At 38.8% G+C, this 25,291-nt stretch overlaps 1 protein-coding gene across 5 annotated transcripts in view; it reads left to right on the top strand.

The window, feature by feature from the left end:
* The window catches only part of LOC149588633 (ELAV-like protein 3), a 269,510-nt gene that overhangs the window by 117,385 nt on the left and 126,834 nt on the right, over positions 1-25,291 (top strand). For all 5 annotated transcript variants that reach the window (XM_089862552.1, XM_089862551.1, XM_089862550.1 and 2 more), the window contains exons 4-5: positions 1,317-1,398; positions 22,485-22,587. The gene's annotated coding sequence lies outside the window, so the exon portion shown is untranslated. The remainder of the gene's footprint in view (positions 1-1,316; positions 1,399-22,484; positions 22,588-25,291) is intronic.

Raw genomic sequence — 25,291 nt, 5'->3', positions numbered from 1 at the left:
CGGGGTTACGAGTTCTAGGGGAAAATTGGACTCTCGCTCGCTTCATCCTTGCAGTGACTTGATGAGATTCGCGATCTCAATGACACGTTTGGGAATATTTTATTTTCACTAGATTTCAAAGCCTACTTTCTCTCTCTTTTTCTTCTTCTTCTTTGGTATTAGATGGTTTTGTCTCTTTTTTCCCTCCGCCTATCTCTTTCCCACGAAAAGATTTCGCTATGGTTTTATCGAGATCAGGCCGAGATTTAATTTGACCTTTTTCATTTTCTCCCTTTCCAAGAAGAGTCGTAATTGAACTCGTGGAAAGTCAAATGGGGTGCGGGTAAATTCCCGTGATATAACAAAAAAATAGTCGGAGATAGTGTGTAGATACCATCGTAAAATGTTACGGAGGAGTTGATTAAATCTTGGGTGGACCAAATTTTGACTGGGTTTTATTTTGGACGACCGTTTTGGGTGGATTTTGCCCTCAGTCTGAAGTAGCTAACTGGCTATTTTTTAACTGTTTCTATAATAGGTTTAGCGTAACAGTACTCCTTTGTCTTAGACCTTGATTATCGCGTGGGTCGTTCGGATAGAGAAGCGGAGTAGCGCTATTTCTGTTAGAGAAATAAGAGAGGAAAATCGGCTTTTCTCGGAGCCCACCGAATTAACAATTACGCCGAAACCTAGCTAAGATGTATGGATGCCCTTTCTAATGCTATTTCATTTGCCGCGAAAAAGGTTGTTAAAAGGGTAGTCAGCTAGGATAACCTTTTTTACCCCTATTCCGTAACCTCGTCCACCTTAGGAAGCCGAGTTGAAAGAATGAGCGTCGTAAAGCGTTCTAAATGACCTTATATCGTGGCTTATCTCGATTCAATTTAGGTAGGTGGACGGACCTATCTGTAAGTAAGAGTGGTCCGTTTCTCCGCCTATAAATTCATTGGACCGATCTTTTCTCATTAAGAGACGCTACATGGTACGAATGTAGGATGAAAGAGAGTGCAGGCGAGGCTTAGGGTTTTGCTCTGTAGAAGGCAGATCTTGGCTATAAACTAGACTCGGGATTGTTTTGCCCTTAATAGCTTCGTTTTCTCTAAACAATAAATTCAGCTCTCTCTCTCTCTCGAACGTTTCTAGATCTCCCGGCTGGTCTTCGTCTCCCACGCATGCATCCCCCTCTTCTCTTTTAAAGTTTTCGACATTAGTCTAATGGCCGTAATAACGAGCGTCCATTGTAAAACTGTTTTTATTCTTAATTACAAGGATCATTCTTATACCAGGCTTAAATTATCATTCATGACTAAATTCCCCCTTTTCTTTTATGTTTGTAGAAAACCACGAGCACTTTTTGGAGTCGAAAATAAACTTTGGAGCCTTGGAGGTCATGATGAGCCATGCAAGGATCAAAAAGAGGTAAATTATTTTCTATTAATATTCATATTGCTCAAAATAACTTGAAACATAATAGACATAAGCTTAAAATCAATACCTGTGCTAATTCGCTGTAAAATTCTTACTTAACCTCTTACGTAACTTCATGACTAACCTATAGCCTCAAACCCCGCTCCAATAATTAAGCCAATTAATTCTAATTAACTTACTGTTAAGTCTAACCAAATCGCCTATCAAAACACTCAATTAATAATTAATTACGAAGCAACCATCTAAAGCCTCTAATTAGTACGCCGGAGTTTGAACTAATTCGCCAATACAGACTGGATATGCTAAAAGATAATACCAAAACCAAAGAATCAATATTTAGGGATTTTTAAATAAACCCCCTTAGAGAGCCGCTTTTCGCAGAATTTTAGATCATAGCAGGGAAAACATTTCTACAGGGGCTATGGGAAAATGCGTGTATTTTAAAACCCCTATATTGTGACTTTCCCTCTGAACGTATGATGGTAATTTTGGAAAATATATCAATATTTCAAATTACTAATTCTAAAGTTAGCATTGTTAATAATCATGTTCTTGCAAATGTCATGTCAAGCTGGGTCTTTCTTACGCGTTAAATATCACAACTTAAAAATGTATTTGAGTAACGACACGTCGTCTTAAAGTTATCGGTTATTTTAATGAATGAATGAATCAGTCGGGAAGGTTCTGTCGCCTATTGATCCATCCAATTTTTTTTTTTCAAAGAAAAAGAGTCGATAGCCTCCGACGCCGCGTCTTCTTCTTCTTAAGTACTCGAAAGAACCAAGATAGACGCGTTGTGTAGGAGGACAAGTATTGGTTCAAAAGCTCGGGCCAAGTTCGCTCCTAACTCACTCTGTCCTTTTCTTTGATCCAATACAGCAAAAATCGTTTTAGAAAATGTTCTTAAAGGTGGATTGAAATATTCTAAAGAAATTAGTATTAACATTAATAATAATAATAATAATAATAATAATATACTGTTTAGCTATTAGTTAAGAAAAGGCGGAGAGAATTTTGAGTTTTATTTTAAATTCCGTGTAGCTCAATCATGACTATTTTCACCTTCACTTTAAAACGAGGTGATCGTCTAAGGTATGTAGCGTCACCTATCCTCTTTGACGTCTCTACTTAATCGTCATTGCTATAGTACGGGTCGATTGGTAAATAGTCGCGTTCCATTGTTACCAACGGAACATCAACTCTATAATTGAATGAAGCCGAGCTTACACTGGCGTATTTTATAAAACCTAGCTTTACCCGCTATCTCTCCTTCCCGTAATATAATTTCATTGAATCTAATAAGTTGAACAGACGTTCGCGAATGTCCCGTGAATGAAGGCGGAATAGGTTAAATTGTAGAAACGCGGCTTGGAAATTGATACTGGATAAGCGTGGTACTTCATTCCACTTTATACCGCGAACAGAGACGAGACTTCCTTCCTACTCAGACTTTCCTTTAAAATAAAATTACAAAAGAATCGCTCTTTGTCAAAGACAGAATGGGATTCCCTTTTCAAAAGAGAGTACTCCCGGTCATTAGGCTTTAACTTTAAATAGTTTTTAAAGATTTTCTTTTCTAAATCTTTATAGTATTCGAATCCCATTCGACCTAATGACGGAGATTTTAGATTTTTATTTTTGGACGGTTTTTTTTCTTAGACGTATCAGTGACGGAATAGTCGGGTTATACGTGGGTTGTTATCATTAGACTCTTTAGTGCTTTTTCGTGTCATTCATATAAAGAAAATCGCGCCTTATTTTTAGATTACTTTTAAAGTAAACTATATACAGCGTGTTTTTGATAAGTCTGCCACTTACCAGAAAAGTTGATACTTTAAATTCAGTTTGACGCTAAGAACACACCATTTAACTCATGGCAGACTTACCAGTAAATAGAGTTTTATGAATTTGACCTACGTTTTATGTTTTTGTCGCGTGCTGGAATTTTATAGGCTTCGTCTCGTAATTTAAATTTGAAGGGTTCAAGATTTTGGTGAAGGGAGGATAAACGCTCCGTGAAATTAGTTTAAGATATCAAAGGTGAAATGTGTTATGATGAAATATTTTTACTCCCTTGATATCTAATATGACTGTGGAAAAAGGAAACATTGGTATAATTTCTTCCTTGTTTACTTATTGGGATATACACTATCCTAGTAGTTACATTTTTGTTATATTTCTCCCACCATTGTCTCTTGGAAACGCGATCCACGTATCCGTGAAAGGGATACGTGGATCGCGAGCCCTTGTAACAATCTTTCCTGTGTTCTTTCGTCGTTGTCATTGAGTTTCAGTTTCGCCAATCCCCGTCCCGATGGAAAATTACCATTATTGGGTGTTGGGCGTCCAACCGCGAAACGTTGGGCCGATAAACGTTATTGATTCGCTTATACATCTTTTATTATTAAAAGTAGGAAATCGAAGATTCGTAAGCTAAACGTAACACGTGACGGCTTGAACTTTCAACCCGTTTAAATAATGGATGTAGTTACTTTGGTGGTAAAAATTGTATAGTGAGAACTCTGAAGCGACGGCGTTTGAGATATCAAGAATGGTGGGAGTATTACCGTTATACCGAAAAAGGTATTCAGTCTGTTTTATTGAGAGAAATAGCGAATAAGTTTTTAGAAAGGTTTTTCTCGTGTAAGTTCTTTCTTTTTCGGTGCTATAGCTGGGCCATTCGGGAATTCGGGTCGATTTCTGTTTTTGGCTCTCAACCTTTTGGTATAGAGGCTGCTGGGCAGCTTCGAAAATCACCTGCCCATTCGGAATACGGGCGTTCCTTTTCTAGCTAAAACACTGGCCGCGTCGAGCGAGTTATTTACAGCCGTCGTTGTCTAAGGAGTCCCTTTGGGAACCTTCTAGCTCTCTCTCTCTCTCTTTCTCCTTCTCTCTCTTGGGCTCCGATGCCCTGGGTACTGGGCAAAAGCGAAGGGGAAGGTAGCTATAGCCCAATTTCTATCCCGCGGTCTGGGCTCGATTCTGGGGCCGGCAGAGTCGAGCTCGCTTATTTTCTTCGTGCTAAGCGGAAAATGGTACGAGGTAGAGGCCCGCCTAACTATTGATCGTATTATATGGAGTGTAGGTATTGAACTCGCGAATTTTATGAAGAAAAAACAATGTGATTTTTAGTGTATAAAACTTATGGTATTTAACATTACGCGTTTGTATGTTTACTTTACAAACCTCGTCCCACGTTTCCAATTTGCTATATGGGAACTGTAATGCTATCCTAACGCTTGGTTCTACCTTATGTGTTGGTCACTTAATAAAGACACGTGGATAAAATATAAGTTAAGTTTATTACACGACGTTACAGACAACTCTGCCTTAATCATAAAACTTTATCACAGTGGAAACCTCGTATTTACATAATAGTAGGCCAAGTTATTCTTTTAAGCTGCTTTCGCTATCGTTACAGGAACTATTTGAGAACAATAGCTGCATTAACAATCGCTTTTTACTAGGCTACTACTACTTTAGTACTTTCTATTAAATCTCTGAACTACTAATATCTTGAACCAATGGTTTGTTTTTAATTAGAGTCCAAGTTTTAATTTTGGAACCTGAAGTTAGATTGTTTTTGCAATCAGATCTCTCTCTCTCTCTCCCTCTCTCTCCCTCTCTCTCTCTCTCCCTCCCTGACTAAGAATGGCCCAAAATGATTAATATACCAAAGCTCGGGGTCGATGCTGCGCTCTCTTCTAAGTTCTCTAATACGCCAGCCTAGCTAACCCCTTCTTCCTACACTCCTTTTCCGTCGAGCAGGTTTTTTTTTTCTTTTCCCAAATATATTTTAACTTCTCTCTTTTTTTCCCCTTTGGATCCGCGTGTGTGGGAGAAGTTGTACACCGCTCCATCTCCGTCATTCCCGGGGTATTTTGGCCAACTCTTTCCTCGCAGCCGATCGAGAGACTGCAACGCGCATGCGTCTGCCCCAAGGCCTATTTTTCTACGATTTCCATCCTTTCCTTATACTCCTACCAATTTTTCCTTTTGCACGAGAAAAAATAGGTGACAGAGTATGATCATCTATTTTGAGAAATTTGGATGTTTCCTCCTTCACCTTTCTCTCTCTCTCTCTCTCTCTCTCTCTCTCTCTCTCTCTCTCTCTCTCTCTCTCTCTCTCTCTCTCTCTCTCTCTCTCTCTCTCTCTCTCTCTCTCTCTCTCTCTCTCTCTCTCTCTCTCTCTCTCTCTCTCTCTCTCTCTCTCTCTCTTTCTCTTTCTCTTTCTCTCGCAGTCAGAATTTAGATATATGAATAGTCTGGCACGTATATAGGAATTGTTTTTGCCTAAAGAGGAAAAATCGGTATTTTTTGGTCTAAAAGTTTTTTAATGTTTCGGTTATTGTAATTCCGAAGAAAAATGTTTTTTCCGTGTAACATTAGGCCTAGTATTTATTAGTTTCGCGACTTCTTCGCTCTAGGGACGTTAATAACAAACAATGTACAAAAAATGTGCGGTTAGTGATGGCCCATATCGAAATTTTACTGGAACCAATACCATCCACCACTAAATTTACTCGTTAAAACTCATAAACTGCACGCGGCAAGCTCTTCTCGCCTTAATAATTATACATCAATATTCAGGATAAATTCGAGTTAATTCGGGTCAGGACTAACAAAAGAAGCGGGCCGAATGGTGGAACGCGCAATAGTTAGGGTTATGAGTTAGGATAAGGGCCGCGTCTGACGCTATGATCTCCTTCTTAGCTGGCCAAGAAATAATATATCCGTTGTGGGGGAGCCCCGCGCGTCTTTTCATTGATGGATAACTAACGTTAAAGGGCAACCCGCGTGGACGTCATAGATAAGAAAAAGATGGGGGGGGGATGACGAGGAAGGAAGCTCGGGATGAGAATCCCTTCTGATTCAGCTTCCTTACTCATTGGGAGTTAGCCCCCGCAATTCGCCCATGGATCCTCTCGTCATAACCCATTATATTCCTACGCTGGTAGAGCGTACGACGCTTCGTATCCCTTTTCAGTCTTCACGCGTCACTTTCTTATAATTCCAGCATTTTTTAGCCCCTCATCGATGAAGAAGTTTTTCTTTATAAATAGTACTCGGTACTAGCTATAGGTGGCACCGGCTACTCGCAATTTATTATTATTCGAACCCGAGAACTGCCTCTTGAATAGACGACAACTTAGGCGGGTGACATGTAAAATGAAGATTTTAAGTAGACAACGTGTCTACGAAGATACGGATTGATTCAAAATTATAGGTCAAGGTCAAGAATCTATAAATATAGCCTACTAGATGAGAATCTATCGGTTTAAGAGGTTTTTTTCGACTCGAGATTGATTTGAGAGGCCATGCGGATGAAGCTTTGGACGCGAAGAAAAAGAGACGTAGATTGGATAGAAATCACGTTTACAAATCTAATCGCCCGGGCCACGGTGAACGGCGGCGGTTTTTCCTAATGGCAGCGCGCGCGCTTAAAAAGGAAGCACTTAGCTCCGCTATAATAGAATGGAAGTCATTGCTCTAACGATCGAGAACCGCGATTCGTCGCGTTTTCTTTCTTTTAACCCTTCCCTTCCCTGGGTCCCAGTTTCCTCTTTGTCTCTCCTTAAGCGAGCGCGGTGAAATTATTTCGAGGTCGGCGAGAAGCGGCTATGCATGGCTCTAGCTATAGCGTCCATGTATACGTTTTATCATTTCGTCATTAGGCATCGCTTAAGAGCTCCGTTTGGGCCTCGCATTAACTAATGCGTGTTCGCTTTAAGAGGAAAGGGGGGACCTCGTTTCTCTATCGCGGATACTGCGAGGACCAAACCAGCCAACGACGTTATGGGATTTCGGGAATACAAAAGGAGGACAAGGATGAAGTAGACTGTAGTAACCAGGATGCGGATTTAACGCCAAAGAACGTCGCTCGTACGGTTTCAATTGGTTAGAAAATGAAGTTAAGCCTAAATTCGAATGAAGATACGGCAGTCCTGAACTATAATTTAAAGCTGGCCTCGACGGTTGCTTATATTATTATGCCCTAGCCTGGAAAGGGACTTGATTTTTGGGGGCGACAGATAGGCAGAATTGATTCCTCTAGTGAATTGGGCAACGGTTTGAGAGATTCTCGTTCTCTCTCGCAGCATGCGGAATCAATTATCGTGGCCGTTGAATTCCTCTCCGATTGTCTCTCCTTAAAGCCTGTTTTCCAGATAAACCCAGAATCCCTAGCACGGCGGCCATCTCTTATCCCCCAGCCACTAATGTCGATACGGAAACCCGCCTGGCATCGCGAGAATCGATCCCGCGACGCTACTGGAACTCAATGCTTACCTCATTTATATCAAGGGCTGTATTGATAGGACGGACGAACACTAAAATCAAAGATACATAGGATATATGCGCCTCAATGCAATGCCGCCATTATGGGCAAACTTTTCCATAATTTAAAAGTTGTTACAGTTTGACCCTTCTTGACATTTAGGTTACGTTTGTTTATCAAAACACGTAAAGGAAAAAAAAACATCCCCGTTTCCGTTTTAGTTCTCCCCTTCTAGTCTAATCTTTGGAAAATCTTAGAAACCGTAACGTTGAACTACAAGATTCTTCAATTTCATCTCTCGTTTCCTTTTCTAAATCTACCAATCCACCCAAGAAATTTCAAAATCCGAATCTAAAGCACCTTCTCCTTCGAATATAGAAATAAAAATATATATCATCGTTTCCATATTCGACATCAGTCCAACTTTTCCATAAATATATTTATCCTATTGGAAAATATCGTTAGATATCCCTGGAAATAGAGTTTATTTTAAAGTAAACTAAGATTGACGGCGAGTTTAACGTGGTCTCCTAACACCGCCGTAGACCTTACAGAGAAAAGGATGGGAAGGGACTTAAACTTTTTTTAGCGCCGCTGAAAAGTTTTGGGATGGTCGTGTAGTTGACGTAAACAGTGACGCGAAGCTTTTTATACACATCAACGACAGAGTTTTTCCTCCTCCTTCTTTCTCCATGTAGGATATGAATTTGTTTTTTAAATTTTACCCAAGAATATTGTACCTTTTGAGTACCTCTTACGATGTAAGCGAATATTCTCTGGAGAATTGAAAATATTCTTGGCTAAGCTTCTGGAGAATGGAAGCTGGTCTAAGTAGAATATAAGAGTTTGTAGTCTGAACTAGAAGGAACAATCTTGCTGGAAAAGAAATATTGTCTATACTCGCTGGCTCGGAAGCTGCTCTTTATTGTTTCCCTGACGCTTCAAGCTTCGGAGCAAGAACTAATATCTCTCTTCCCTTACCAGCAAAATATGTTTCTGTTCACGAGAGGACGAAAAATTGCTAGATAAAAGAGAAGCGAGTCCTATGCTTTAGGGAAAATGTTCAAGTCAGGACCTGAAAGAAATTCCCCCAAGAAGTAGTTCATTTTTTAAGCTTATTCCATTTAGGATAGAACTTTAGTTTTCTTTTTTTTTTTTTTTGCTCATGGATAATGACATAAATAATTAAGGGGGAATAGAAGTAGGCCAAGCGTTTAATCATATTTAACTCGGGTTAAGTGTAATTCACTTAAAATTAGCCTACATTTAGAAAAGAAAATTATCGTTTGTTTTAAACCAAAATTTAAATATCCCATGTTTACTGGAAAAATATTACAATTAGTTTAGTGCTTAATGTAATTAGTTCCTATAAAGTAGCTTAATTGTTTTTATTGTCTCGAGTACACGATGTGAGTGTTTCTAATAGTAGACGCTACCATTTTCAGGAACTCCTTTAAGAAAAGACATAGGAATTTATCTTCGTTCTAGTCAGGTACCATTTTTTTACATTATTTTTTGTTTAACCAGTATTTTAGGTCGTTTTCTCGGGGTCGTGGGTTAAAAAGAGAGTTACGTAGCTAAGATCCGATAGTTTTCCCACAATTCCGCAATGCACGTGTACCGAAAAAGAGAGGGGAGTGAAAGAAAAAGTCTTCTTGCAGTAGAGAGTGAGAGAGAGAAAGGGGCTTGAAATCCGTTAGTGTGGCTTGCCTTGATTAGGCGTTGCCTTTTTTATCCTGCCCAGCTTTTTTTCGTAACCTCGATTTCCTTGGCAGCTTAAGACCTTTCCCCCCTCCATTTTTACTGGGTTTTTCCACCCGTCACCACGTGTGGTTGGACAGTGGACACTATAAACCCATTGACGCACTTTTACTTTGTTCAATATGTGCAATAACTTCGGATTATTTAAGCAAAGTGTAAATTAATTTCAAATGACTTAATCTGATTATTCGGTAGTTTTTGGTAATATCTTTAAGATTTGTTGTATAAGTAGTCGACCCCTCGCTATACCTCCCGTTGCCACCCAACGGTTATCTAAAGGTCGAAGCCAATCTCGTGCCAGAAGTCAATCAGGCCAGTGAGACCCTTCCTGGCTATAAAAAGAACTAGGGAGCTTGAGAAAAGAATTTGACCAATCGAAAGATCGGAATTATTCAGGTGTGTCCGTCTATATCGGATAAAATGGGGTTAACCTAACGTACGTTGGCCCCAGGCGCCTCGCGCGCGCTCTACTAACCCTTTGTCCATTCCATACAACCACTCCCCACACCCCAAATCGTTAAGTCCTGTATTTTACTTGTTTTATCTCGAAGCTTAATGCTTGTAAGTTTACGTCCCAGACGGTGTTATCTTTTCGAGACTCTACGAAACAATCTACTTTGATTACAAAGTCTTACTACGTTGAATTTGTTTGGAAAATTTAGGATTGCACCCTTTGTAAGTCCACGCATCTGAGCCAAAAATAAGAGAGAACGACTAATGGCGTCACGAATGTCTCGGTATCCTTTATTGATATTGAATTAAGGGAATAGGGGTCAAGATACATCTTTTCCAAAAGATCAAAAGCGAGTGCTCATCCTTTAAAAAAAAATTGGAAAAATATGTACTCGGCGTTTTTAGCTCTCTCCTCTCTCTCTCTCTCTCTCTCTCTTTCTACTATCATCCGGTGGACCGGTTTCTTAAGATCCCGCTTTGACCTCGATGGTTGGCGTCTGATGCTTTTCTTAAATGAGCCGTAACGTCGCTCACCCCCGCGTCGTGGACCGCTGCAGTTGGCGCTCTCGGTGGAAACCACACCCCGTGGCTAAGACGTTAGAAGCAAGGAATCTTCCAAAGTAAAAAATATACTCTCTTCTTCTCGCGCTGGCCATGCGGGGCACCGGGGCTTCTTAATTCTCTCTCTCTCTCTCTCCGTCGTCCGTGTCCCACGTCACTAAACGCGCACGTCAGCGCCTTGGACGACCCTAATTCTCCCCGCCAACTGCGAATACTGGGCACTTAAGTAAAGCTCCCATAAAGAAGAAGACTACCTTCGTCAAAGATTATTCCTAGCTATCTACCGGTTTATAGGCAAAATGAAATTAGAAATCGCCTCCTGGTGGTTAATTTCAGTCCAAGTGCACTCTGTTATTAATAGAGTCGGGATTAGAAGGTAGTAGACCTATAGTAACTTGCAGGTTTCGTATTGAACGTCCTGTAGGTTACCCTGGTGCGAAATTATTAAGTTTAATAGGTCTTTTTTTACTAAATTTTCAGTAGAAATGTTTTAGTCCTTTTCGTGGCGAGTGATGGATTTAAAGTATTTTGAAGGTGGGATGAATTATTAAAAAGTGTATACTTTGAAGGCGGCGTATTCGTTAGTTCCTCTGGCAGATATTATAGCACGCTCGATTAAAGGAGAGTGTCTAAAAATGTGTCCCGAAATAGAAACAGGGTGGGTCGAGAGATAAATGAACTGTGTTCGCGATTTGGTACTTGCTTAATTATTTATATCTACCAGCAGCGAGCGGAGTGATTAATATTTTTTCGCCTCCTCCTATAAGCTTTAGCTTTAGCTCGGGGAGGTTATAACGTTTAATCGTTGTGACACGACGATAAAAATAACGCGAGAGCTCGCTCGCCTTCGTGGTTAATTCGGGCCATGCTTCTTCTTCGCAACGTTTCATTCGTTTTAGAAATACGATAATTAGAAAAGTCCCTATATATATACATATATATATATATATGTATATATGCTTAGGAGCAGTGTGTATAATAAACGTCAGACGATTTCGCAAATTTTTATCACGTTTTCAATGGCTCCCTAAACGATACGAATTATACACTCTATGGCTTTGCTGCTCGCTTAATTCTCTTTATTTCATCGAGGAAAAATAGCGTAGTGCACCGCGCCTTTTTGTAAATGTCCCTTAAATCAGGGTTCGTACGGAACCTGCGGATAACTCAGGGATTCGGAATAAGTCAGGGATTTAAGGTTTTTCCTAAAAATTCAGGGATAGGTCAGGGATTTCATTTGAAACCGTGCTTCGAGCAATGCTAAAGATGGTCCCAGGTGTAATTATGAAGTGGACTCTGGTAAATACCTTAAAATGGTCAAGGGATATTATGAAAATAAGGGATAAGCTGGAAAATTCAGGTATTTTTAATATAAAAATTTAGTCTGAGCCCTGAAAATGTTTAAAGAATTATTTCAATGGACCAAAATAAAACTCTCTAGCCTTAGCAACTGACAATCTTAACAATCAGAGTATGGGCTAGATTTCTTATCAGCGAATTTAGAATCTGTATACATTTTAGTTTCTGCATGAGGCAAAACTTGCGCATGCGCTAGCAGCTAGCACCCGATTTACGGTAAAGACCTTTCGCTTACATTAAGGTGGATGTGGTCATTATGCTTAACCACTCCGTTTCGCGGACGTTAGGTTAGCCACGTAGGGAAACCATCACGGTGTGAAAGAGGAAGGAAGGAAGGAAGATGCTGCAGCTGGGAAGATGGAGAGGAACCAGGCAAAAATTCCAAGCCGTGATCCCAGGCACGTTTTCTCACCCCCTATATTGGAATCCCCGCAATTCCCGGAGCAAAAAAGACCTCCCTCCTTTGAATTAGAAGTATACGGACATTGGGGAGAATATATAGTATATAAAAGCCGTTTTTCCGGACGGACCACCTTAACCTTCCTTCTTCTCTAATGCAAATAGCCAAATTAAATAAAACTAATAACGATTGGGCGTACCATCTAAATCAGCGGAAAACTTACTCGGTAACCCGAGCGAGAGAAAATCAAAAGGACCAACCCTTTTTCTCTTTTGGAATCAGAAAACTTCCTTGGCTTTCGCGGTATAACAACTCTTTTTAGCCGGGAAAAGGCAAACGAAGTTAATTTCACTAAAAGAATCACCCTGGAAAAATGAACAAATTAGACTTTTTGTGTTCTGTCATTTTTACTCTTTTGCCCCCGCTCCGAGCTAAGTGTGGCAAAGAATATTATTATACTTAAAAGAGAACTTTTCCTTCTTTTCCGTGACGTTACCAAGTAACTAAATTTCCTAATGAGGAGTTTGTTGCCCTTATTGTCTCTCTCTCTCTCTCTCTCTCTCTCTCTCTCTCTCTCTCTCTCTCCCCTCATCTGAGTAATATAAGTATCTTTAGGTATGTTAAATTAACCTATCACACCCTCGGCCTAAAGGTATTCACGCCAAGGCCTATACGAATCTTTCGGCTATACTCCATTTCAAAGTATAATATCATTGCCAACCCGAAATTCGTATAGCCACGGAATACAATACAGTTTCGTATTCCCTTAACTGAATTATTCATCTGTGAAATTAAATTACTCTTTTTTACGCCTCGGGCTAGGTTTCTAGCTAAGCCTAACTTTTTTCATTGGCCTGGACAAGCGTTTGTCGAATCACGAGGAAGATATTGAGTATGTAACTCACGCCGAAAAAACGCGCTCAACTATATATATACATATATACGACAAAAAAGAGTACCACACCCTAGAACGGTCCTTAAAGTAGATCAGAAAAAAAATACTGTAATTAGGCCTATTTTTAATAATTCTATTCTGTATATTTAATATATTTAAGGGGGATTATTTTAAATACATTTTTACTTGACTGTAATATCAAATATTATCTCTACACGTATTCCCAGTTCAAGTTGTTTGTACTGCAAACTGGAGTGGAATTAATGTATGTATTCTTTATACACTCTTAATCGTTTGCCCGAAAAACAATAGAGGCCCCTACAAAGATAGGTGGATGGATAAAAGGCTTTACCTAACTTTGTAAAGGAACGGATATTGTTCTGTGACGAGTTTTCATTAAGAAAGGCTTAAATAGATAAATCTCTTAACTCTTTAGGCCTAATTTCTATGTAGTATCGCCTGTAGCCAATTATAATTCTGTAGGGTATTGAATTGTTTTTATTAATTAATTAGAGAATATTTTGTAAATTCAATCACCTAGCTCATTCCGATTCCTTGAAGATTTCATGTCCAAAATATTTTAACCCTAATAATTCAAGAAACGAATAAGGAGGACTAATTCAAAACGAATAAAGCTAACGATAAATCAAAGTCGGATTGCCAAAGATATAAACCATCTATTTTTAGAATAACCCAAATCAATATTTTTGAATTGAAAAGAAAATGACTCGACCGATCTAGAGTTCTACACAAAAGCAGCGAATCCACCCCTTCTGTTTCTTTTCTTCGAAAAATTATTATTCGGTTAAAAAGAAAAGAAAAGAAAAAAATCTTTTTAAAGAGGACAGTTTCACCTGTCTCTTTTCTAACAGGCGTAAATAATTAGCCTAGTTGCGCTCTTCTCTCTCTCTCTCTCTCTCTCTCTCTCTCTCTCTCTCTCTCTCTCTCTCTCTCTCTCTCTCTCTCTCTCTCTCTCTCTCTCTCTCTCTCTGTCTCCGCAGTCTCCCAGCATCCCTGGATTCATCCTTTTTAAAAGGAGGATGGGGGAGTGAATTTAGGTGAGCCTAATTTCCTTTTTGTTAAAGAGAAAGTTGTAGCGTAACTCTACGACGATCATCCCTAACTGCTACGGGTACCTCCTACTCTAAAAGGATAAAAAAGAAGCTGATTTTTCTCGGTCTCCCGGTCATGGGTCCTCTTCCACCCCACACCACCCCTCTGGCGGAAATAAGGGGTGTAAGACTTGGTTGCTTCAAGGACCTTAGAAAGAAAAGATTAGACCTGAATCGAGATTACAGTGCTGGAACATATTTTCTTTACTTCTTAGTTAACTACTTGATACTGAAATTAAAACTAAAGGGTTTTAATTAAAGATGATAATTAAGTTGTCTAGGGTAAGGTTATATTAATTAATGAAGTTAGTATGTTCGCATTGTGCTTAAAAAGCTATTGATTAAATTTAAATTAAAAACTAATGAGACCAGGTTCGACCCTAATTAACAGATAAATTAGTGTTGTTTATTAAAATAGATTTTAGAGTAATGCATTTAAAAATAAGAATAACATTTAAGTTTCTGGCTGGTTAACCCTTATCGTATTTAAAGTTTTGAGACTCACGGTTTCACGATACGCGTGCTAGCATTTTATTAAAGATGATTAGGTTGATGGTCTTGAAGATATTTAAGTTGATTCCGTTAGTTTCGTGGAGAATTCTTATTAGGCCGCACATTTAAATTTTCTTGTGGACGCGGAGAAGTATATACGACCGCACATTTTTATTTTAGATTTACGCGGGGTGGGTCAGTCCTTGACCACCTTCTCCTTCAGTTCCAGATCCAACTCTGTCCTCTACTCTCTTCAAAATTATTCTCTCTTCTCGACATATGTTGAGCTTCTCATCCTTTGGGGTCACGTGTGCCCCAAAGGGCCACTCAACGAGTTCATCCTTGGGTTTTTTAACTATCTTGCTCGGGCGCGAGGGTTTCAACCAGCCAGGTAGATATTTACAAATAGGGGGGGAAGTGGGGGAAAACCAGCCATAGGGATATTTCGGTGTAAAAGTAGGCTTATACTAAATTTTGCTCGTTACACTGCTTTTTATCAAAAGTAATTTAGTGTCATTGCCTTAGAGTACTATTAAAGTACCGTTTTATCACGGAGAAAGGAGAAGGTAACTTGAATGGCCCGGTAGTGTCTGCCTCTCACGCGCATTAGCTTTGGCGCATAGTCACGTGATCCTTTAAGCGGGGTGCCCCGGAGGAGAGTTGTAAGCAAATTTCTCTCTGTTACGCTGTTTGCGCATGTGCGGAACTGTAGTACCGTGCCAGTCCTGACCGGGTGCTCACTGGTTAGATTAACGTTTGATAGTTAGTCTTTAGGTTTCTAAGAAATGTTTTACATCCCAGTTGTCTTAGTCTAATTATAGTTAAGGATAATAACAAGCCCTGCACGTTTCATAGCTGATAATTCTGGTTACCATGGGAACCTCGGGTTAGCTTCTAGTCCCGGGGAGATGTTATGAAGTCGCTGTTTGATTTGTACTGCAGGAGCGAGCCGCGCTTTAGCATCGATTCTCTCGAAGTAAAATTAACCCATTTTTGCTTCTTTCTCTCTAGCTGGCTCCCGAGCCTCTTTTCTCTTTATTCTCCGCGCTGCTTCGGATGTCTTTCTCTCTCTCTCTCTCTGTGGCTGGGGGCGGCGACTAAGTCTCTCCTCCCTCCCTCCCCCGCATCGCCTCGCTTCCTCTTCGCATCGGTTTTTGTCACAGCCAGTTGAAATATGAAGCTTCATTTTTCCCTAATTAATCGTTTCTCGGCGTTCCTAGTCCAGACTCGGCCATAAATTGTCCAGGCGCCGGGCGCTAGCTCGACTCCGCGCTGCTTCTTTTAATACTATAATATAGCGCCTGCTTGTACACCCCCAAAAACACTTAAATATTTCAAAGTCGACTTCGACATTTCACGTCCGTACCCGGCCCTATACCGACACCCCTTTCGGCCCCATTTTCCAATTTTTAAAGGGCTACTGAAAATTGAGGAATTAATAATAATTAAAATGATTTGAAGTATTGATATAAGAAATTTCTCGTGCGGTTAGTAAAAGCGTAAGTTTATAAGTGATATGTTCCTTCCATAAGTATGACACTACAGCTGAGACTTACAGCTCGAGCTAGTTCTAGCAGAACGACTGAAGCGAGAATTGAAGTACTACACTCGGTAAATTGGTTTTGCAGGACTTCCATCTTCCTCTATTTAGTCTGAGTAGTAATGATTATTAGTACAGTCAACGGAGGGAATAACACGCTGGAAGGCAGGGCTCACGGTCAGGTAGCTGTATTCTTCAGTGAGTTTTAAATTTTTGTCAAAGTTTAATTTGGTTTGAGTTTTGGGATGACGTCATGGTCGCCATCTTGGATCCGTGTCTATCTGGGTAGTCATTACTACTAGTCTATACTAAGCCTTTGACAGCGCCAAAACCAGGCGTCGCTTTACCTCGAATCTATGACCTACGTCCCTCACTTCATGACAAGCTCCAGTTTGTAACCAGTGACAAACTTATGGATGAAACATATCTTATGAACTAATGGTAAAAGGTCTATGAATGGAATTTCAACGTTAGTTTTGAGGAAAAACAAGGCGCTCAAGGACTATATTGTCAGAGAGCCCAGCGGTCCTATAAAATCCTATATTTTTAAACCTGTCCTATAATTTCACGAAAGGTCCAATAATATCCTATATTTTTGTTATAAAATTGCATTTTAATCTCGTTTCTCAACGTCAAATTTAGAAGAAACGATTTTAAAATGACAATTTTAACGCCTTACTTACGAGTCGGGCTAAATTGTAAATTACAACGTTTTTGAATTCAGCCTTTACGCTTACTAAAAACCCCGCCAAAATAGCCTCGTCTCCATGGCGACTTACGTCCCATTCGCTCTAAGAGCGCGGTACTAAAAACGCAACTTTCTATTTTTTCTTTCCCCCTCCGGAGTCCCTCTCGTCCGGACAGGCTTTCCTTTGTTTGTTTCATTGACGAGGGATAATCGGTTATTGTTAATTTTTAAGTCGGATTTAAATATCTAAAATGAGTCCAAAATGTATGAACTTTGTGATCAAAACTGTGCCAAGATCGAGGAACCAAGGATTCGAATCATTTGGTCGTGAAATATTTCCTGTAATTAGAGTGTCTTTTTGGCAAGTATATATTTTTCAAGCGAGGTTAGGGTTAGTGGAGTGATTAGGCTTAGCTCGAGCTTCACTCGCGGCAAGACGGTGGGGGACGGGGAATCGAGATAATAGGTTGCCGTAATTGTTGTCTTCGCGTCCCGTAATGGGTGGTAGAGGGGGATCCCGATGAAATTCAAAATGGCAGTTATTTTTAAGGTTTTTTTTTTTTCAATTTTTATTGAAGAAATATTATTTTTAAATCTGAATTTTTTATCGGAACTCTTTTAAATCTCATTTTATTTTTAAAGCCAATTATTTTAAAAACTCTATTTTTTTAATCCAAATATAATTTTCAAAATCCCAAATATTTTTTAATCCAAATATAATTTTCAAAATTCCAAATATTTTTTAATCCAAATATAATTTTCAAAATCCCAAATATTTTTTAATCCAAATATAATTTTCAAAATCCCAAATATTTTTTAATCCAAAATTTTTAAATAGAAATTATATATAAGCAATTTAGTCCTATATTTTCCTATAAATACACATATTTTCTCCTATAAAATCGTATAATTAAAGAAAAAGTTCCTATTTTTCCTATAAGTCATTTAAAATTTTGGCTGTAGAGTTAAATTGATGGCTAACGAAATCAAGCTGATATTTTTGTTTCTCTCTCTCTTCTCTCTCTTTGGGTACAACGTGTTTCTATCCAAATTCTCCCTCCTCTTAGCATCTTTCCCGCAGTCCTTTTTAGTTCGTTTTTGAAGCTGACATTTCCGCATTTAAAATAAATTCGATCCATATCTTTTCGTTGCTCATTTTATAGTCCGTAATACTCTCTGGTTCTGTCTAGTCTTTGTCTCAAGTTCTTCTTTCACTCTCTTATTGTTTCTGCCGAGCGTAAAATTTTTGACCAAAGAGGAAGATAAAGAAAATAAAAACGCGGATCGGCGTGATGGAGGGGGGGGGGGTCAGGAAAAGCCAAGGAGAAAGAACCCCATCCAGTTTTTATTTAAAGAAATCGAACCAATAGGGGAGAAAGGCGGGGGTATTATCAAAAACCCGCGTGGTTTCAGTTACGGTTACTATAGTTAGGAATACTTGGCTTCAAATGCTTCAATTTAATCGGATAAAATATACTTTTACCGCGTGAAATCATATTCGAGAAAAAATAAGAGCTATAGCTGGAAATAAACGAAAAAGAATATTTTTTTTTATTTTATTTTATTTTATTTTCGAGGGGGCCTTTGTTTTCCTTCGCTTCGTGGTTTTAATATTGATAACGTTAAGACTATAGGGCATGCGTAGATGTACTAGTAGTAGTAGTCACGAGGTGTCGGACACTTTACACATCGTAAGTTAGTTCGTTTAACGTGGTATTCGCAACTAGGTTCAGGGTTCATACAAACCTGGAAAACCTGGAAAAATCAGGGAAATGAATAGTTGACAAAAACCTCAGGGGAAATTTAGAATTTTTAGTAAAATTCATGGAAATCAGGGAAACTTGCATCAAACAGGGGCCGAGTAATTAAGCAAAATGTTCATAAACATACTCCCTCCATAGGTTTAGCATTACACTAAACTTTGGAGGCTCATAACTCTGGTTCTACTAGAGATACGGGGATGTCCTTTGATTATGCAATAGTCATATTTGCCCCCCCCCCTTCGTTAACATTTGTTCCATAGGATACTCCATATACGGGAAAAACCTGGAAAACTCAGGGGGAAGTATATGTGGAAAAACCTGGAAATCTCTGGGAAATTTGTTATCCAAAAGTTGTATGAACCCTGTAGGTTAATGTCCATTCCGCTTTTCTTATACTTCCTGATTTTATTTTTTACTTTAGCTCTCTGGTTTTTTTTTAGAATATTTTATAAAGATAAAGGTAAAAGTCGCTGTTTCTTAAAGCGTATTGCCTTTTTTTTTTGCCGCCCATTTTCTCGCGCTCGGCTCCATTCTTTTAATATATTTATAAACCTCCCCGAGCTAGATTTGAATTTGTTTTCTCTCGAACCTTTTTGCCCGAATTTAAAATGAGATTTCTTTTTTCTTTTTTTTTTGGCAAATCTTATTGCTACTAAAACGAGATTTACAGCAAAATAGCTAACGCGAAAATCCTCTGTTAATTCCCTTCTAATATAGTTTCAAAAATTGAACCTTCTTAAAGTGTTATTCTTGAAACAATTGTCTGTAGACTGTCTAAAAGAATTATTTGTATTGCCATTTTTTTGTTAAATGTTTTAGGTCTAGGGTTCTTTTGAATACAGACACCACGGTTAATATTATTGTTATTGTTCTTTCTAATCCTTGGCTGTTTAACTTTAGATCTTAATGCAAAGAAACGTGCTAAAAGTAAATGATGTCGCATTGATAAAAGATTAAGAATTATTTTCAAATGAAAGTAATTTAGTTTAAATTTTAGCTGTTTATTGTTTGAATAGAAATTTCAGGAGGCAAATAGTCAATAATTATACTTCGTTTAAATGGGTTCGGCTATTATTTTAATCTGAGGTAGAAGTAATGAAAATATTTTCGGCCATGGCCAAAAACAGTTTCCCCGCGCAGCTCGGATAATCGTTGGCGGTAGCTCTTTATGGCGTTTTAGTTGCTCATTCCACGCCCCCATCATCCCCCCCCCATTCCCTTCAAGATGTTAAGCGAAAATTTCACGAATCCCTTTTAATCGAATCTCTTAAGCGTCATTTGTAACTATAGCCCGAACCTTATCCTAATAGGTCTTGATACTAAATACGTCAATGGACCTAATAACCCTACAGTCGCCATCCTTACAACCCTATCCCCCCCTTTCATTTCATCCCCCTGGTGGAATCTTAGCGCAAAACCCAAATAACTCGACTTGATTTGAAATATTAATACAATCTCTAGGAAATTCATGTTTTTTTCGTAATTTCGTCATTTCAAAAGAAACCCTCGAGGTACTAGTACTTTCGGATAGACTAAATCTGGCTCTATTTTCGAAAATTTAACCTATTTGGCCTACAATCTATTATATTTGATAGCTGTACCATTTTAATTAAATAAATTTCAAATATTTAATTATCTTCCCCTAATTTTAATTAAAACCTTTATTTATTTAATTGCGTGGTATTCGCTAGCCCAACTGTTTAGACTTTGGAGTCTCTTAGTCAAAACGAGAGACTCGCCTACTCCTACTCGGCAATTAGCCGTAATAGTAAATAGGCCTTGGCCTTTACAAAGGCCTAACTATGTCTGTATACACCTTTTAAGTTTAATCCCGCTACATTAGACATCGGAGAAGACTGAAGAGGCAAACAGAGGCGAAAGGGTGTAGAGAGAGAGAGAGAGAGTGAGACTAAAGCGATGAACGTTACCGCCTTATATAACCCCTTATAAATATGGCTTCCCCTGGTCATTATCGAGGAAAAATCTACGGGACGGATGGACATAAGGTTCAACGTATGGATCGCTCTGACAGAGGAGACTCTCTCGCGAGCCTCTACGCGCTTCGCTTTATATATATAAATCTCTCTAAATTATGTCCATTAGATTAGCTCGGGCTCTTCTGTCAAAACCTAGAGTTTCCTGGAGAGAAAGGGTTTCTCTCCCGCCAAGGCTTAGCTTCCCTATAACTGTAACTGCTCGCGGTATGTGTCCGTGTCGTTCATTTAGACACGTTCTGTCTTCCTATACTCTAATATAAGGCCGTCAAGTTAAGCCTTTGCTCGTATTATATTGGGTAAGGAAGATGCTGGGAAATATTACTAGAGAGATGTTCGATACTGCAGTTTCTAATCTGGAGTTGCCCCGATTGCCCGAATGGGTATAATGGATTGATTAGGAGACAGTTAGAACCTCGCTCTATATCCTCCTTCTGAGTTAAAGTTAGAGTTCTACCAATCTAACGATTTTCAACAGAAGCTATATAGTTTTGGATTTCAGTCAGAGGATCTGTGATGAATTGAGATATACTGATGACAGTTTCCAGAGTTTTATTAAATTTGTAGTGACAGCGGAATGTGACCTAGTTTCTGCAAACTTTAATTCGTTCTCCATGTCAAACTTTATAGAGAATGGGTGCAGGGGTTAATGTGTCCATAGGCGTTGAATTATTGCTGGAAGGTGTTTTTTACAACTGCAGCCTAATGATATCTCGATAGATGCCGTTAATTCAATCTAAAATACGTTAGTAATTAGCGGCGATAACAAACCTTCCCCCCCTCCCTTTGTCTTTGTAAGACTACGGTGGTCTTAACCCCTTTTATTTCCTATAGCCGATTTCCCCACTTAGCGTATATTCATCTCGAACGCCATGGAGAAGGGAAGGGGGACATATCAGTACGTGTACCGTGGTGGTACATTACCATGGTCGTTGTCCCTGAGATGCTGAGATAAATGAGAATTTGTTACTTTTGATCGAGTAACAATTAGCCAGCCTCCTTATAGCCCTTTCCTAGAATGTGCGCTCTGCGTGAGAAGGGGGAGACTAAAAGATATATGTACGATCTCCAGGATTGTCTAGTGACGGTAATTTTCCTCTCTTTCCTCTCGCGCTTCTCAATCCTCCATCTTTTAGTCGTTTTGCCTCCTCCTCGGTCTTCTTCGCCAGCAGCAGAGTCCTAGATATACGGCCGCCGCCGAATGTAATAGAAGACGTGGGAGTAGGGAGGATTGGCCAGGAGACTGACTATATGGAAGGGGGTGGGATGGGATGGAGAGGAAGAAAGACAAAATGGGATTAGGGCCTTGGCTCGAAGAAGGAGGCGTTGGATGAAGGCTATATGGTTGCGAGGATGGCGCATTAATCAAGAGCTTTATGGTTCGCGGGGGTGGTAGAGAGTAGGGGGGGGGGGGGTAAGCTTAACTCTTAGCGTGGCGTTCTTATATATTAAGGCCTAATTCCTCTTACGTCCTCCCTTTTTATATTTTTAGTTGACGCCTTTAGTTTGTTAGGCCTTGCAGCCCGTAGCCTCGCAACCCATAAGTTGGCGACTTAATGGAACTTTTCTTATTGTCTTACTAACTCGAAGAAATTTTCCTTCAGCGATATCCTGTTACAAAGTTTACGAGAGGGGCAGGGGGAGACAGCTTTAATATGACGTGCTTGCTTTATATAATCTTACGCGTTAAGCCTACCTTGTTTTTCTCTTATAATTATTACGTATTGTGTTAATTATAGTGGAGACTAATTTATTTTCTTCCTCTTTTTCTTTTTGTTGTAGGATTGTGTGCGTTTCAATAAACTTTTCTTAAATTGAAGATAAGGTGGATGTAATGACGATTGGTGAAAGATCTCTTGGAAGGATTGGATTGATGTTGGCAAAGGTAGGAACCCATTTATATTCTTTGGTGGATGGTTTTCTGTACTGAAAATTATTGCTTGCTTTGAGATCAATTTTCTCGACCAAAAACAAAATGAGACACAAAAGCTGTCTTTAAATTACTATACACTGGTTTTCTGAAAGGTTTGTTAGAAATTATTGGGAGATGGGGGATAGTGTTCTTTGGGCCATTTCGAGATGAAAATCTCCTATGACATTTTTCCACAATTACCACCATTTTCAAGCTACATGAGAATACAATATATTAAATCCTTAAATCTTGAAATTCTTTTTAAACTTTGCTCTCAACGAAAAATCCTTTTAGCCATGAATTTATAATAAAAAAAAAAAACTTAAAATCTAGGTAGGGAAGGGTACTTACCATCGTCAGATTCTTATAATGGATAAACAAAATTGAATCAAGTTTTTAAAAAGCTCAGTTAAAGGTACTTTAACAAGGCGGAAGTCTAGCTAAAAGCAGATTGAATTTAAGATTCCCTCGCTTATTTTTTTTTTTCAATTTGCATTATTTCTACATAATAAACTGATTAAGAGCTCGCTCGCCGGGATAAAAGCTATAGTAGTAGATACTCTCTTTTCTTATCCGATGTTTTTAAATAGAAAAGATACTTCATCCCAAACAAAGTTTCTATAACGCTGTCTTCTTTAAAAATTAAGTTGCAAAGAATCTTTAAATATTTGAAAAGGCTCTCCATATAAAGTCATTTAATAAGTTCAATGAGATTGCGCGCTTACCTAAGGCGGTAGGTAATACATTACGTAACAATGCAATGGTAAATTTCCTCCAGGCAAAATCCAAAATTTATTCATGAAAAGATTTAGGTTTAAGATTGATAAAACCTTTCGTCGTTCAAGCATCTTATGGTTTAAATCGATTAATTCTATTCACGCATCGAACACCCCCCCTCTCCCTGATAGGCTTGGTTATTTTCTTTTCAAATGGTGATTATTTCAGCACCTTTTAGTGATTCTTCTAATGCATGTATGTTTTGATGACGTTTGTTAATGGGGGCGTGTTGAAAAGGGAACTTAGCGTCGTAGTTGAGAGTAAAACCATCTTGCTAAGGGGCAAATAAATAAATAAATAAAATAAATTCTTTAGATAACCTTAGTTTTTTAGGGGGATAAACCGCCCGAAAACACTCAAAACTCTTCTTGGAAAGCGACGTTCATCGAGTGTTTACTACCCCCCCCCCCCCGAAAAATGAGTGGAAATTTTCAAAAAGAAACACTCCATGATACGATAAACAACTTATAAGACTCGGCTGGTGAAAGCCTATAAAGGAAAAACATTATATATAAAAGACATCCCTTCTATTATTATCTAAAATCTCGCAGACGATCTTCGTAACAATAATAACAGAGCAGTATTTTGAAGATAGGCGTTATTTTCTTGGTTGAGGGGTGATGATTCTAGAGACTGCTATGGACCACCACCACCATCACCAGGCGTCCTTTTTGGTCCACCTCTCATTTACTCTACCACGCTCCAATGACCACTTTGAACGTAACACTCTCTGCCCCATTTTTTTGCGTATCGGAAGGCGATAAACTAGAGTAAATTCCGCTTTAAATTTGTTTGGATCGCCGTCTCTCTTGATCCCAGCTCCAGAAATGAACGTTATGCAGGTTACTTCCGACAATCTACTTCCGATTATTTTGGGCTCCAAGAGTGTAGTATCTTGGGGGTACTCCCAATATCAATAGAGAGGTTCTTGCGTTTTTTTATCTCGGGATTTCTTTTTTCTACCATACCATCAAAGAATCTCTTACATAATAAAACGTAGTAAGAAAAAGTGTATATACTGCGAAGCTCTTGGTATCATACTTTTGGCTCTTCCCCCCAAACCCCCATCGACAAGTTTTTCTAAGATTAAGACATAAAAGGGAATTTTCGAGGGTTTCTATTCAATGGATAGCCGCCGCACTGCTTTTTTAAAATCATGTAGTGAAGTCTAATTTTTCTTTCGACATCTAAAAGGGTAACCCATGGTATTATAGGCCTAGGCCCATGCATCTTTGAGATATTTTCGTTGAAATTTACGATAGACAAAGGGGCGAATTATTATTTAAAATATTTTCAAACGAAACACCGTATATATTACATAATTTAATCAGGTCAGATGTTCGCAATTAGTTATTTAAAAATATTTCAAACATGGCTAAATTTTAATATTTAATTTATTAATACGAAAGAGATCAAAATTTTATTTAATGCAAGTCCACGCGAGGCCCTGATGGGTGAAGAGTATAGGCTTAATTTAATTAATTAGTTATTTTAGTAATTTGTAATCGCGTGTGTTGTAGTAATTAAACTAGATACAAACCAGATCTTAAGGTTTAAAAATGCATATACCCTGCGAATTTTGGCGGGAAACTTTTAATTCGTTTAAGCATCAAAAACCCATATTTCCATAACTTTACCATCAAGAGTAATTGATGATATTTAAATTAACGCCCCCCCTACCGCCCCCTACCGCCCCCGCTCCTCTGAAAGTATAAAATTTAAAACTCCCCCCCCATTATACTATATGTATATAGGGTATATATTTATAGCAAATACCTTATAAATATTCATATATTCTTTAGTTATTTGGAACGAGCATAGGCGGAGACCGCAGGAAGCAGCGTATACATTGTTTGTTTTAATCCCTTACCCCCCCCCAGAACCCCCCTTTTTACATGAC

This window comes from Phalangium opilio, unplaced genomic scaffold (assembly GCF_054372755.1).
Source record: "Phalangium opilio isolate 3A_F unplaced genomic scaffold, DU_Popi_V2 ptg000540l_1, whole genome shotgun sequence".
In the NCBI taxonomy this organism is placed as follows: domain Eukaryota; kingdom Metazoa; phylum Arthropoda; class Arachnida; order Opiliones; family Phalangiidae; genus Phalangium; species Phalangium opilio.
This window is presented reverse-complemented; position numbering and strand designations above follow the sequence as displayed.